Raw genomic sequence first — 6,000 nt, forward strand, 5'->3', positions numbered from 1 at the left:
AGAAGAATAAGAATGGGCTGGGGTGCGTTTGGCAGGCATTCTAAGATCATGAACAGCAGGTTGCCATTATCCCTCAAGAGGGAAGTGTATAATAACTGCGTCTTACCAGTGATCACCTACGGTGCAGAAACCTGGAGGCTTACGAAAAGGGTTCTACTTAAATTGAGGACGACGCAACGAGCTATGGACAGAAGAATGACGGGTGTAACGTTAAGGGGATAAGAGAGCAGATTGGGCGAGAGAACAAACGCGAGTTAAAGACATCTTAGTTGAAATCAAGAAAAAGAAATGGCGGCATGGGCAGGGCATGTAATGAGGAGGGAAGATAAGCGATGGTCATTAAGTGTTACGGACTGGATTCCAAGAGAAGAGAAGCGTAAGAGGGGGCGGCAGAAAGTTAGGTGGGTGGATGAGATTAAGAAGTTTGCACGGACAACATGGCCACAATTAGCACATGACCAGTGTAGTTGGAGAAGTATGGGAGAGGCCTTTGCCCTGCAGTGGGCGTAAACAGGCTGATAATATATATATATATATATATGTATGTATATACGCAAACTGCCAAGAGGGGCCAGTCGCGCAGCGATAGCGCCATTGAGTCTAGTCGCGGGCTCCTTTCACGCTCGATAAGCCCTGAGGATATTGTTCATGCCTTCATACTATGCCACTTCACGTACACGATTTCTATGCGCAACTGGCTCAGAGCGGAGCGAGACAAGCTCAACGCTCTCATCCGCAAAGTAGAAAAGAGGGCTCTGGGGCTACCCATTAGGACCCATACCAAGGATCTCCTCAAGCTGGGGTACATAATACTGCCGAGGACATTGCCGAAACCCAAGAACGCGCGCAACTCAATCGCCTGACTACCACAGCGGCAGGTAAATGCATCCTCGAAGAGCTGGGTTACCACCCTGCGGGACTCCCGATGTTCAGTACCCCGATCCCTAGGTGCATTCGAGACAAGTTCGGAGTGGCCACCGTGGCCCGAAACGTCTATTCCGTACAAAACGAGGGCGATGCAAGGCCAGAGCAGCAGCCATCCTCAAACAGATCAAGCAACAAGACAAAAGCAAGCTTCGTCGACGCTGCGGAGTACAGCGATGGGAAAACCTTTGCCGTCGTCGTGGTCGACTCCAGCGGCAAGATTTCCAATAGCGCCTCGATTCGCACTTCAGACCCCGAAGTCGCAGAGCGAGCCGCCATCGCACTCGGCCTGCTAGGTGGTCGTGGGTTCTAGATCTATAGCGATTCCAAAACGGCAGTTATGGCTTTTCAGAAGGGTTGCATCGCGGAGCAAGCTACTCGTATTCTTAGCGCCTCAAGTCCGTATGCTCTCACGCATCATTCGATTCACTGGTGTCCCGCTAGCGTAGGGTCGGCCGAGGGTGCTGCGCCGAACCTTAGGGCCTGCTCACGAGGCTGCGCGCGACAACACCGACCGCGCTTCCTTTGTAAGAAACGCCGACTACCCTCCCCCATACGGCCACAGGGACGCTCCTCACAACGCTACTCACAACGAGGTTATGAAGTTATTCTACATGTCTAGAAGGTTCATTCCACCCCCTCGCCCCAAGGTGAATAGGGCTCAGGCCTTCTCTCTTACACAGTGACTGACCGGCGCATATCCGAGTCAGGCCGTTCTCAACTAAGTTTACCCCGACGTATGCATGCCGACAACGCCTGCCCGTCCTGCGGGCGGACCTCCACTCTAGCACACATGCTGTGGGAGTGCGGATCGGGACACCCGAAGTTCAGCAAGGAGGAGGACTCGCTTCTGCGTAGCCCCGCTCTAGACAAGCAAATCCTGGCTGTCCGGCGTGCCCGCGGACGAGCCAGTGGGCTAGAACTGCTGGTCTCGACGTGGGACTAGCCGGGTGCGCGACGAGTTCGTGTCCTCGCCGGACCTTCAATATTCTTTCACTCACTGACTCCTTTCACGCTCGGAAAAACACTTTTATGTAGCAGGTATTGAGCAACTGAAAGTTGTGTAGCCAGCTTTTGATGTTGCTCTACAGTTTTCTAGTTGACACTTTGCATCTAATTATAATATTTTAGAAGTTGTATTAATAATTAATACTAGTGATCTAATTAGACGGGCTGCAAGAAATAATCTGAGCATCTCCAAGCGACGGCATACAACATTATCTTGGTTCGATCCATGTGCGTGGGATTCGTACATATTTAAATATTTGCTCAAGTTACATGAAACACCCTGTATATGTGATTATGAGCAAAACGCGAACAAGATGAAAGCAGTAGCCAACGTTTCGACAAGTGGACTTGTCTTCTTCAAGGCGACGTATGCTTTCCTTGCCACAGTATATATAGGTGGGGTTCCTCTAAAGCGGAGAGGGTGTAAGTCGTACAACAGATCATAACTTTGATGAACTTAAACTCTACATCTTACAGTCAAATTTCCGTTCTGAACTAGAAAGAAAATACGGAGAATCATACCTTATTCATAAATTCAAGACATTGCGACCAATAGGCATAAACGTTTCAAAGGGAGCTTTAGAATCTATTCGCTATGCTAAATTTCAAGTTATAGGCAACAACACTGTTTGATTTCCTGGCATATCCCCTTTTCTCCCCTTTTTTCTCCCTTTTTTTTCAGCCGGCGTGTCAGACGCACTTGACATGCCGGCTAACACGCGTGCGTTGACAGACCGGGGGGTTTGTCCCTGGCCTTGGCCTTGTGCACAGCATTACTTTACTCTCAATTCGACACGCTAACATACCTTCCCTCGTTGCCGCACCCTCCCGCCTTACACCCTCTCCCCTTTAGAAGAACCCCACCTATATATACTTATGCGAGGAAAGCATACGTCGCCTTGAAGAAGACAAGTCCACTTTTCGAAACGTTGGCTCCCGCTTTCACCTTGTTCACGTTTTGCTCAACGCCTTGAATTTCCATCTCCAGCATTCCCCGTGTTTTCCCTGTATATGTGACTTTGATATATTACGAAAATGCATTTCATCTGTAGAGGTACCAGCAGTCATGGAGGCGTTGCGCAATCAAGGACTGCAGGACGCATACGTTAATATCTTGGCAAAAATCAGCAAAGGTTCCGCAGTCAGCTTGGTTTTCCACAAGAATCGTAGAAAATTATCAAGAAAGGGGTTACACAAGGATATAGAACCTCTGCAATGATATCCAATATATGCTTAGAAAAAGCGTTTAAGCTGTTAGACGGAAAAGGCTGGGAGTGAGGATCAACAGCAAATATATAAACATTCGGTAGGTGATTGTCCTGTTAAGCTACAGTGACTGTGAAATGTAACAAATGATTGAGGCCTCAGTAGCGTTGAAGATTAATATGCAGAAGACATATGTAATGTTGAAGAGCGAAAGAGGGAACAAGAGTTCATGTTCACCAGTCAGCCTCAAGAGTCTGTGCTGGAGTATGTTTAAGTGAGTTGCTCGCAGGAGACCCATATCATGAGTAGGAAATTCACAGAATAAAAATGAATTAGAGTACGTACTGCAGCCATAATTCCTGACTGGAAGCTTACCGCCGTCGTTGAAAGGTAAACTATACAATCATTGCATTCTACAGGTGCTTACATATAGGGCATAATCTTGGAGGTTAACAAAACAGATTCAGAACAAGTTAAAGAGTGTGCAGAGCGATGAAACCGAAAATTTTAGGTGCAACATTAATAGACAAGAAGAGAGTAGTGTGGATCAGAGAGTAAACAGGGATAGCCGATATTCCAGTTGACATTAGCGGAAAAAATGCAACTGGCCAGACAATGTAATGCGTAGATTAGAAAACCGGTGGACCATTCGAGTTACAGAATGAGTGCCAAGGGAAGGGACACGCAGTCGACGACGACAGAAAATTAGGTGGAGTGATAAATTAAGAAATTTGCGGGGGCGAGTCGGAATCGCCTAGCGCGAGACAGGGGTAATTGGAGATCACTAAAAGAGGCTTTCGTCCTGGCAATCGACATAAACAGGCTGATGATGATGATGACGATGATGATGTTGACTGCCAACACGCTCTATTAATATATTATCCCAACGTACGCGTCTGCTCTACTCGGACGGCCCATGGTTATCCTTTTTGTCTGCACTAGTGGAACTGTGCCGGGTCACTTTGGCGACACAAGTCTTTCTCATTCGACTGAACCACGCGGCAGCGATATTCCGTATCAAGCAGTTACAACAGCTGAAGCCCGTCATCCTACCTTTTCATTCTTTGAGACCGGAAAGGCTTCTGGACACACTCATCTCTGAGTTGACTGTCGTGTGGCGCACACTTTTGGTGCCAGCAAGCGTCAAATGTGCGCGCCAGAAGACTGTGGAGATTTACAAGGCTGTGAAGAAAGAAATTATGAGGGTAAATCTGTGTGATAACACAAAGGTCAGCGCTTTGCTGTTTGAGGCTCTAGCTTGTTTCCTTAGAACAAAGAAAGAAACCGCCCATGCACCCCGTACAGATGGCAAATCAGCTAAGCTGAAATATGAGGGCCCGATGTTTATCGCTGGGTTAATTCCGACGCTTTATGAAACTCTTTATCAATTATTGGTTACGTCTTTGTGTTTCATAATGAGGTTACGCACACGTTTGGCTTGGGTTTATATCTCAGTGTTTATTTGCGATGCCACATATTGGGCTTCGCTTAATCATCATCATGGAGGGCTGCAATGAGTGGTTCATTAAGTTAATCCAGCGGGTTCTGTATCTTCTGAATTATGTTGCACATTTCTCTTTCGTAATACGTTATTCATAGTGTTAATGACTTGGTTGTGTACTGTATTTACCGAAGGACACACCGGGCCGCACATTTTATTTAAATAAAGACAGGGGCACATTTTTGAACCTATCGCGAAGTCGGAGAGAGATTGTGGCGCGCGTGCTCTGCTGCGAGTGAGAAACGATGTCACTATCGGAGTAGCCAATGGCGCGCCGCACCTTCCGCCCGAGGGTTTCTGTGGTCGGACCGCGAGCGTTTCACCTAGGCATATACAGCTTCGCTGTAAAAGTATTTCTTTAATTATGTCATCATGATATAGTCTTAACTCAGTCCCCTTCTGCGTCCCTTCCTCGCAATAATACTCAGCGAGAAATTTCACCGTCCGTCATGGATGGATGGAAACAACTTTATTTTGAATCCGGCAAATTCGACGACCCGGGCTCAGGTCTCCCATGAGCGGACTTCGAAGCCTTGCCTCGTCGCCGCCTCTCGGGCTTGCTGGACAGCCCACTCTTGTGTCTTGAGGTTGGAGCTGCGCAGAGCGGCGGCCCACTTGGACGCAAGAGCCTCCGGAGCTACTGCCGTTGTAGCTGATGTAACCCGACACTCCCACAACTTGTGTGACAGCGTCGCTCTAGTTTCCTGACATAATTTCACCGTCCGTCACATAAGACGAATGGAATGGCTCATACCCCCGCTTCGATGAAAAATCTGAGCCATTCCACTCATTGAAGGTGGATGACCAGCGAAGCTGTAAACATCGTGGTGAGAAAATTTGCAAAAAGACTTTATTGTTTCACTCATTGTCACTTAGTAACGACGGTCACAATGGCTTTGTGATCGCTATGATGTATATTGATTGGCATACTCGCACCTGCAAACACACTCTTTGATAATGTCTAATCGAGTCACGTACGCCGCTGGGTTATCGGTTGAGCCGGATCGGTGTGCCATCGCAATCGATATGTCTGCAGCACGAAACGCCTAAACCACTACCTTTGCGGTCCCGACACATCCACATTGAAATCGCCGATAACAATCACACGGGAAGTGTCACCGCAGCTAACCTACGCAAAGTGAGTATAGTCATGAACCTTACGGGCCTGTGAGCCACTGCGTTGCTTGCTTGCTTGCGGGTGTATGAGCATTGCTTATTGGGGTGAGAGCCATTGATGATGACAGTTTTTCTCATGCTGTTCTTTATGTTGCATGCGTGATTAGAAAGAATGTACGCTCTTTTCAGTACCCTTTGCTGAGTGCTTGCAGCCTCTCCCTTACGGGGCTAAGAGCCATTGCATT

The sequence above is a fragment of the Dermacentor variabilis genome, chromosome 9 (genome assembly GCF_050947875.1).
Source record: "Dermacentor variabilis isolate Ectoservices chromosome 9, ASM5094787v1, whole genome shotgun sequence".
NCBI lineage: Eukaryota > Metazoa > Arthropoda > Arachnida > Ixodida > Ixodidae > Dermacentor > Dermacentor variabilis.